Below are 10231 nucleotides of genomic sequence, written 5' to 3' on the forward strand. Positions count from 1 at the left end.
TGTGCAAGACCGAGGTCTCGGGGAGAGGAAGTTATTCTAACTTTTTTGGAAACCCTAGCCGGGCTGGGTTGCTAAATAGTTGTCAGGAGAGAGGGCGGCGCGCTGATTGGCCGCCGCGCCCGGGGGCAGGGCAAGTTCTGGGGCCTTCGCTGGCCGCCCCCGCCCCCCGGCGCGGCACTTTCAGTTTTGCCTCCCCCTTAGGCCCCGGCCGCGGCGGGCACCCGGGAGTCCCGGGCCCTCGCGCGCCGCCCGCGCCTCCATCCCGGGTTCTGACCGCTCTCCGGCCGCGCCGCGCCCTGGGCTCAGCCGACCCGGCTTTGTCTGCTCCTTAACTGGAGATCGAAACCCGCCGGGCTGCGGGGTCTCTCCCGCGCCGCGAGGGGTGCGGGTGGCGAGTCCTACCCTGGATGCGCTCCCAGGAGGTGAGGACGCGGCGGGGAGCCCCCGGCGGCGCCCGGGCCAGTGTGCGCCTTGCCTGCTCCCGGGCGCACAGCGAGTTCGCGCCGTGGTCCGCACGTTCGGCCAGGGGTGGGGGACGTGCGGGGCCAGTAGCCCCGGTGCGCAGGCCGCGGGCGTGCGGACACGCGGGTGCCCTTGGAGACGCCGCTCTCCACGCACGCGCCGCGGGGATCCGTGGAGACGCGGCCTGCTCTGCCCAGCAGTTGTATGGGGGAGTTTCTCACCCCAACTTGCTGGGGAGCCCCGGCCCGACGCCCTTCGCAGGTCGTCCTTCTAAGTGCGTTAAAACCTCAGCGCCACCGCGAGCCTCCGCGGGAGCGCCCGGCGCCCACCGCGCCCACCTGCCTGGACCCCGCCGGGAGTGCGGGAGCGGGGCGGGGGCGCCCGCTAGGCCGCGGTGCCGGGCCCCAGCCTCGGGGCCCACCCTCTGCTTCACAAATCGGCTGTGGACAGAGGGCGGTCTGGGGAGCCGCGCAGCCTCCCCTGCGCTGGGCGCCCGCGGGGCAGCCCGGGCGGCCGCAGAGCGGGGGCCCGGCCTCGGCGGGCGACACGGGGGACGTCGGCCCCGCGCCATCTGGACGCCGAGCGCGGGCGCGTTTGAAGTGGTTCGGGGGCTCTTTGTTCGCCAGGCCGTTCTGGCTCGGGGCCTGGAGGTGGTTTACGGCCTGGATGCCTTTGAACCTATTCCCAGGTGACCCGGGCTCAATTAGACCCGGGCCTGAGCGGACTGTCAGGCGAGCCGCGTGATCAAGGGCGGGCTGGGCCCTTTTATTGCAGTTGAACTCGGGGCCGGCGTGGCTGGGCCTCGGCTGCTCCGCGGGGCCCGGCCGCGCCCACCGCGTTAGGAAACCCGAGGGCGAGCGGCTGCGTGTGCGGCCCGGGCGGCCCAGGGGGACGTTTCCCACCCCCGCAGTCAGCGATGGGAGACAGAGCGGGTGGAGAGAGGCCCGCGCACGATGTGGCTGCTTCAGAGCGCTGTTGGTTTGCCGTTTCTTCCCCACCCGCGGGCTTCACGGTCTGAAAACTACAGGATCCTAAGACTACGGGGTCTTGGGAGTTGCCGCGCCCAGCCCGCCGCGCCTGACCACCCGCCTTCTCCAGCTCTGGTATGGCGCTCAGATTATCCAGCGCAGCAAAAGAGCTTTCCGTGTCTCTTTAAAGTCTAAAATAAAAACTTAAGGAACAAAAGAGAGAGCGAGAGGGGCCTGGGGAGCGTCCTGGCCTCTCTGGGGCCCAGCCTTCCCGAGGCTTTGCGCGTCTAAAGGGCCTGCGCTTTATGGGAATAGCAGCGACGTGCTGCTCTTCACCAACTCCGTGTGTCACTCAGTTTGCGGAGACCGAGGGCCCAGACCCCTCGTTTCCCGCCCAGCTTACATAAGCCCAGAGACGTCCCTCCCCCCTCCCCCTGCCCATGAGCCCGGAGAGCGAGCGTGTAAGGAGGAGGCTGCTCCACCCGACTCTGTCTGCCCTGCTGCTCACGGGCATGAGAACAATTTCTGGAAGTCCCGTCTAAGAGCCGATCACCTGCCTAAGCCACAGCAACAAGGTGGAGTTGGGCTTACAAGGGGCTGACACCTGATATCCAAGGCACCGATCACCTACAGATAAGATTCTCCTGTAGGTAAATCCCTTTTAGAAATTTCCCTTTGAAAAATCGCTCAAGAGGGCATAGGACAAGCCCTCGTTATAACCGTTAGACCCTTGGCTTGCACGTCTAATGTTACCACGACAAGGCGTAAAAGGATGGTTCCTCCAGCGTTCAGTTGTATATGGGGGACGGGGGCTCATCTCCTTTCCATCCTTCTCCTACAGATCCTTCCTGAACTGCAGGAGTTGAAAAGCTACAAATGACCTTTCTCAGACTTTGGCAGCCCTGGTCTGCAGGATGCAGTCCTGTGGGATGTGGAGGGAAGAAGGCCATGGCTCTGCCCCGCCCTTGTTGAGTCCAGGGGTGGAGATGTTTGGTTGCTCCTGGAAGTGCAGTGTCTGGTCACATCTAGAGGCAGGGGGAAAAGCAACCCTTTTCTGGAGTGGAACCCAGCAAGCCTGGGAGCTGGCAGCCGCGGCAGTAGCAGTTGCTCCTTGATTCCAGGCTAGTTCTGGAATCACTGTTTTCCTGGTACAGGAGGCGGTGGCTCCAAGTCTGCAGTATGGTTTGCAAGTCGGTCCCAAAGGCTCTATCTAGAGTCTGTTTATCAGCTCCATTGCAATTCTGTCATATTCTCTAATAAGTTGTTTCCTGCATAAATTAGCCAGCGTGGGCCCTGTTCTCTGCAAAAGAACTCTGAGACACCCCGACTGTGGACTGTAGTGTAGAAGATGAACACTAGGGCTCTTCCCAGGGTGCCTTGTTTTCTTGACATCTCTCACTTGTAACGTAGGAATAACACGGGCCTTTGCCCCACATTTATTAATGCCTTTAAGATCAAATCAGCAACAAACTCATGCTATGATTTTTTTTTTCACATGGAATGTATACCTAATTTCAGTTTTAAAACAACACCAGAGGGCTACCCTGGTGGCACAGTGGTTAAGAATCCTCCTGCCAATGCAGGGGACACAGGTTCGAGCCCTAGGCTGGGAAGATCCCATATGCCGCGGAGCAACTAAGCCCATGCGCCACAACTACTGAGCCTGTGCTCTAGAGCCTGTGAGCCACAACTACTGAAGCTTGCGCACCTCGAGCCTGTGCTCCGCAGCAAGAGAAGCCACCGCAATGAGAAGCCCGCGCACCACAACAAAGAGTAGCCCCCGCTCGCTGCAACCAGAGAAAGCCTGCGCGCAGCAATTAAGACCCAGAACAGCCAAAAATAAGTAAATAATTTTTTAAAAATAAGAATGAAAAATAAATAAAAACAACACCAGAAAGATCAACCATGGCCTAAAAAGAATGGGAGAGAGAGAGAACAAGGTGTAGGGGTCTGGGAAAGAAGCCAGGCTCCTCTGCATAAACCTTGTTATGTAGATTTGACCTTGAAACCATATAAATGTTTCACATAATTATTTAAAAATTAAACCCAAATGAGAAAAAAATAGAAAACCCTAAAAAGTCAGAAGCAAAATCAGACAGATGTACCTAATTTTGTATCATCTTGGTGGCTTAACCATGCAGACAGAAATAATTTAAGATCACTTTAAACGCTGTGATTTGACTGTATCCATCCCTAGAGGGATAGACTGAAGGAGAGAGAAAAGAGCCGCACAAAGGCTTACTCTGTTTTCAGTATTCATGTTTCTAGTAACAGTATTGCTGCTGTGGTCCTGAAACTGTGAGCTAAAGCAAGTTATTATGTTTACATCTTTGGGAACCGCGATTTCCACCCTAAAAGAAAAGAGATACAAATGTAAAATGAAAGAAGTTAGGTAAGAGCATGGCTTGCTAAATTTGTTGGAAATATCAGTGTGAACTCATGTATTTCCTCTTAAACCATGTATTTCTTGACCCTGACCATAGAGAAAGCACAGAAGCACTGAGTGACCCAGGGGCAGTGAGCACTACTGATGTCCGTATGGTGGTCTCTCCTTGCAGAAATGGCTGACTTAAGGTCTGGGGCAAGACGTGTACAAGATAAACGTGGTGCATCTTTTTACACCAGAGAGCAAGGAAGCTTTCAGGGACTCCTGGTCCTGCTGGGATCGTGTCACTGCCCCGGAGCTTCCCACCACGGTGGATTGGGAGAGGCTGTCATCCACTATGGTTTTAGGAGTAGCTGGATTTAACTTAGCTTGACTTGAATTCCTGACTCAGGAAGGCTTGTTTTCTCTCCCCAGCCCCCCACCCCTTTCAGACAGTTCCTTTAGGTTCTCACCGGCCTGTCTTGTTTGTTTTTAATCTTAAAATCTGTCACATCTTCTGCCCTCTCCTTCCCTCCCCCACTGCTCTTCAAACTTGGCACTTTCCAGTGGAGCCCAGCAGATCCTGTTGACTCTGATGGGTGGAGAGATAAGAGGACTTACGGTTACACTCTAATAAAAACACGCACTTTATTGTACGCTGGAGGGAGGAATTAATGGAAGACAGTAGAGTATTAGTGCAGGCCATTTCATTATCACTGACTGTGTGGTTCATGCCATGCTAAGAAGTGGGGTAGGAGCCAGGCAGCAGAGACTTCGCAATGCAGCACATTGACGGGTGTAGTGGAGTGTGCTTTACCCGGGCTGAGGGAAGGCTGAGGAGGGAGAGCCTGGCAGGTCTGGGGTGCTGGGGAAGACATCAGCAAAGGGGGAGCAAAGCTACCAGGAGAGATGAGAATGCGTCAAGATCCACGGGGTGAAAGAGCCATGGGTGTCCCCACAGTGGGTGGGTCCCTGCACCTGGGAGCTCAGGGGGTCAGTGGCCAGCACTCTCTTGGGTGCTGATGATACAAACACAGTCTGTATGTGCTTAACAGAAAAGGAATGTCTTCACTACTTGGGAAGCTCAGGCTCTGGCTGGCTTCAGGCTTAGCTGGATCCAGGAGTTTCAATGATGTTGTGTCTCTCTTTTCCCTGTCCACCCTGCAGCTCTGCTTCCCTCTGTGTGTGAGCCTCAGTCTGTCTTGGTACAAGGGGCCCTCCCCCTCGTGCCTGAGGATGACAGGCATGACACTTCAGTGTCATAGTATCCTGGGATAGCAGCACTAATTAACCAGTTTTCTCCTGTTGCTCCAGCAGAGAAGGTAAGCATGGAACCTTGACTGGCTGGACTTCCACCATGTGGCTGGGGGCCTGGGGGCCCTGAGATTGGGGAGGTCCCCCTGGAAGAGAGGCTGGGCCCATGAGCAAGGTGTGTACATTGCAGTGGCACCGGGGAGGAATGTTGGAGCCAGGCTCTCATAGAACCAATTACAGGATTTGGATTTCCTTCTGAAGGCAATGGGAACCGAAGGAGGGTTCTAAGGAAAGATGTGATGACCGACTTTTACTTTGAGAGAAGTTGGAAAGTGACAGCCAGCTGGGGAGGTTGCATTCATCCATTTTTCCTCTTGCTGTATCTAGTTATGTTTTCACTTTTAGGTTTACCAGTTGGGAACAGGAAGACATGCAATTTAAACACTGCTCCATCTCGTAAGAAAAAAAGGTAAAACCCAGCCACATCCAGTCTGTGCAGGAGCAGAAAAAGAACAGGATGAGGAGGGATCAGGATTCAGTGTTCTGTCGCTGACCAGAGGTGAGCTGGATTAGTCCCTTCATCTCAGCGGGACTCAGTTTCCCCTCTGTGAAATAATGGGTTGGAGTGAAAGTTTTGTGAGGTTCCCTTAACACGACAAGGTCTAGGTTCTGTTTTCAGAAACTGATATCCGGGTTGGGGAACTTGAGCTTCGTGTCACACTTGGACACGTTGTGGCGTTTTAGAAAGACCAGGGCCAGGGTGGGTACTTCCAAAACCAGGGGACTGTGATTTTCTTTAATCTGCCTAAGTAATGTGCAGGGGAGCCTTGGTGACCACACGTGCCCTGACCCCTCATAAAGCCCCTGTCCTGTTGTGGCCTGGTCATAAACTTTCCTGGAAAGGTCATGTGAATTTATCGTTCCCCAATACTTTATAATTAGAAATTATGGTCTCTCTTCCACGTGACACTTTTGAGCTTTAGCAGATCTTAAATTAAAACTGTATACATGTTTTAAAATGTTCTTCAGAAAACTTTAATTGCACAAGTTGAAAATTCGACTGAAAAAGTCCTGAGCACTGATCTAAATAAACATACAGATTTGACCTCAAATGTTTCAAAGAATAAATTTGGAATTAAACCTGCGTGTGTTAAAACTCTGGTTATATCTTAAGTATAAAAGCTCATCAAAGAAGTCTTCTGGGGGAAACACTTCAGGGTGTATGGCAAATTTCTCTTTTATAGAGGTCACCAGAGCGGTGGGCAAGTGGGCGTAGAGCTCTCCCAAGTGACCGGGACACAGCGCGATTGGCTGTCCTTGTTTAAAGAAGAAAATGTGAGTGTGAGTGTGTGTGTGTGTGTGTGTGTGTTTACGTAGGGATAAGGGGTGAGATGTAACTTCTCCAGGCTACACATTTTTTAGAAGGTTTTTGATTATTTTGCTTGACTCCATTTTCCTACTTCATTTCTTCATCTCCTACTTTAGGGAAGATGGATAAATAACAACCCAGGTGTACCTCAGTTTCCCCTCCTCACGGATGAAAGTGCCGGGGAGGATGCTGGGCTCCCTCGAGCTGGAAGCCGGTGGGGGGCGTGAGGCCTGCTGGCTCCAGGCTTCTCCCTCTGATTCTGCCTTCCCTCTTCCGGCCCTGCTGACTTTTCCTTACCCTCTTCAAAAAGGGCCTCACACCCATCTCCAAGGAGGCGCTATCTGAACTCTGAATATAAAGGGAAACTAGCTTTATTTTAGTTTTTTGACGGATACTTTTTTCCCCCAGAGGAAAAATTAATGAACACTAGTATCAAAGGATGAAAGTGTCACCTTTATTTCCCTGGGTCACACAGGAAATATTTTGTAGGTATGTGGTACATCTTTTGGGTGGGACCCCTATACCCTGGATCCATTCTGAAACCCGTGGCCTGCTAACTCATGGCTGAGCAGCTTGGATCACAATCGCTCATATTTTGGCTGTACAGAGGTTTGCAATTTAAGAGGAAGAAAATGTTTTTACTCATTTTCCATTTTTAAAGTCGTGTAAAAAATCTGGAATATTGTTATTTTTTCAATTCTGCGAGTAAAATGTTGGTATATAATCAATAACAGTGCACACGATGGGAACCTTCACATAACTAGATGTTTTCTTTACGCTCAAAGTGAAGGAAAACGGTCAACTCAGTGAAGCGGAAGGTGAAGGAGGAGGAGAGAAGGTGATGAAGGAGCTGATCACACCAAGTAACAAACCCAAGAAACAGAAAACAGCCTTGTGCTTGCTTCTGGGGTGGGTGGAGAAGTGGCCCAGCTTCCCTCACCACCACGCCACCCTCTTGACTCCCTTGTATGTCTTGAGACACTGAGATCCCCAGCCAGCAAGCAAGTATATTCCATATACAAAGGTAGGAAAGCGGATCTAAGCATGGGATGGAGAACTGGGTCCCTATCTCCTTTTTTGAAGGTATAACATACCTGCAATAAACTGCACCCATTTTAAGTTTAAAATGTGATACCTTTTGACAACTGTGCAAAACATTTCCATCACTCCAAAAAGTTCCCCTGTGCCTTTTGCAGTCAGTCACCTCCCCCTCCCCAGCCACTGGCACCCACAGATCTAATTTATGTTCCTGTTTTGCCCTTTCCAGAAAGTCATAAAAACGAAGTTGTACAGGACATAGCCCTTTGTGTCTGGCTTTTTACACTTAGAATAATGCTTTTTAGATTCGTCCACACTGTTGCATGCATCTATAGTTTGTTTCTTTCTATTGCTGAGTATTCCGTTTTATGGAGACACTACAATTTGTTTATCCATCTATCAGTTGATGGACATTGGGGTTGTTTCCAGCTTTCAGTGATTATGAATAAAGCTGCATTCAAGTCATTGTTTAGACACGCTTTCGTCTTTCTCAGGTAAATACCTAGGAGTGGGGTTGTTGAGTCCTATGTAAGTGTATGCTTAAGTTAAGAAGAAGCTGCCCAACTGTTTTACAATGGCTGGACCATTTTGCATTCCCACCAACAATGTATAAAAGACCAGCTGCAGATGGCTATAATAATAAAAAACAAAACAAACAAAAAACGGAAAACTAGCAAGTATTGGTAAGGATGTGGAGAAATTTGGTGATTTCTTAATAAGTTAATTATAGAATGATCACGTGACCCAGCAATGCCACCCTTAGGTATATACTCCAAAAAATTGAAAACAGGTGTTCAAACAAAACTTGTACACAAATGTTCATAACAGAGTTATTCACAATTGCCAAAATATGGAAACAACACAAATGTCCATCGATGGATGAATGGATAAGCAAAACATGGTATAGCCATACAATGGAATATTATTTAGTCTTAAAGAAGAATGAAGTACTTGTTTGATATCACTTATATATGGAATCTAAAAAATACAACAAACTAGTGAATATAACAAAAAAGAAGCAGACTATAGGAATGTAGGCATGGGAGAATGGGAGGTACAAACTACTGGGTGTAAGAGAGGCTCAAGGATGCATTGTACAACTTGAGGAATGTAGCTAATATTTGGTAATAACTGTAAACAGAAAGTAACCTTTCAAAATTGTATAAAAAATTTTTTTAAAATAAGGAATGAAATACTGATGTGTGCTACAACATGGATGGACCTGGACAACATTATGCAAAACAAAAAAAGCCAGAAAAAGGGGTCACATATTGTATGGCTCCATTTATGTGAAATATCCAGAAGACGCAAATCCATAGAGACAGAAATCAGATTAGTAATTGCCAAGGGTTAGGAGGAGGGGGTGTATTAATCATGTGTTCTATTTTCTGTATTTTATGATGCTTTGACATCTTGGGGCCTTGTGGACCCAGACAGGGATTGCCCCTCCCAGAGTCAGTGGATTCTTGGAGATAGCAAACAGCTTGCCTGAGGACATCCCTTTGATATGCAAACCAACCAATCCTGAGTGCAAACCCCAACCCTACTCATTTTATCAGTCTGGAACATAGTCCCTGCCCTAAATCACCCCAGAACCAGTTGCCAACAACTAGTGACCACCTCTACAGCCCCGGCTGCTCAAAAGTGTTTCACTACCTAACCTGAAGTTGGCTCGGCTTGCTTACCCTGCCCTGCCTTGCCTGTCCCACACAAACCACAGTAAAGGCTCCCGTCCACATTTCCCCCTCCCTTCTGCCTCTTAGCCACCCCTGGTACTTCCCCGTGTGGCCCTGCCTCCTGTTTCTGTGGATCTGTGGGTATAAAAACTTCACCCTTCATGACGGTCTTATCTATTTCTATGTGTCTTCCCATACCTAATTAAAACAAATCCCAGGTACATTTTAAAACAGAGGAGAATAGGAAGTGTTTAATGTGTGTACAGTTGCCATTTGGGCTGATAAAAATATTCTGGAATTAGGTTGTGGTAATGGCTGCACAATATTGTGAATGTGCTCATTGTCTCTAATGGTAAATTTTATTCTGTATTTCTGTATTTTGCATTTCTACATAGACAATCATGTCTATGAATAAAAAGTTTTCATTCATTCTTTTCTATTGTGTGCCTTTTATTGCTTTTTCTTGCCTTGTTGCACTGGATAGGACCTCTATACAATGCCGAAAAGAAAAAAAAATGCTGAGAGCAGAACTCCTTGCCTTTTTCCCAATTGGAGGAAAGCATTCAGATTCTTGCCATCAAGTATGATGTTAGATGTAAGTTTTTCATAGATTCACTTTATCAAGTTGAGGAAATGTCCTTCTATTTTTAGTTTAGAGTTTTTATAATGAATAGGTGTTGAATTTTGCCAAATCCTCTTTCTACGTCATTGAGTTGATCATATTGTTTTCTCTTTTTTAGTCTGTTGATATGGCAGATTACATTCACTGATTTTTAGATGTTGAACCAACTTTGCAACTCTGGGGTGAATCCTACTTAAACATGATATATCATCCTTTATATGTATTGCTGGATTTAATTTGCTAATTTTTTTTTTTTTTTTTTTTTTTTTTTTTTTTTTTTGTGGTATGCGGGCCTCTCACTGTTGTGGCCTCTCCCGTTGCGGAGCACAGGCTCCGGATGCGCAGGCTCAGCGGCCATGGCTCACGGTCCCAGCCACTCCGCGGCATATGGGATCCTCCCGGACCGGGGCACGAACCCGTATCCCCTGCATCGGCAGGCGGACTCTCAACCACTGCGCCACCAGGGAGGCCCAATTT

At 49.2% G+C, this 10231-nt stretch overlaps 1 long non-coding RNA gene across 2 annotated transcripts; it reads left to right on the forward strand.

The window, feature by feature from the left end:
* Positions 1-206: 206 nt before the first annotated feature.
* LOC309809240 lies at positions 207-9561 on the forward strand. 2 transcript variants are annotated; one of them, XR_014294830.1, is made up of 4 exons: positions 207-422; positions 4963-5117; positions 5455-5608; positions 6535-9561. It is a non-coding gene; the product is annotated as an uncharacterized lncRNA (long non-coding RNA). The 2 variants fall into 2 exon arrangements; XR_014294831.1 differs by having other exon boundaries at positions 208-422; positions 7204-9561.
* Positions 9562-10231: the final 670 nt, after the last annotated feature.

Source organism: Mesoplodon mirus (assembly GCF_964341445.2).
Source record: "Mesoplodon mirus genome assembly, chromosome: 8".
Taxonomy (NCBI): domain Eukaryota; kingdom Metazoa; phylum Chordata; class Mammalia; order Artiodactyla; family Ziphiidae; genus Mesoplodon; species Mesoplodon mirus.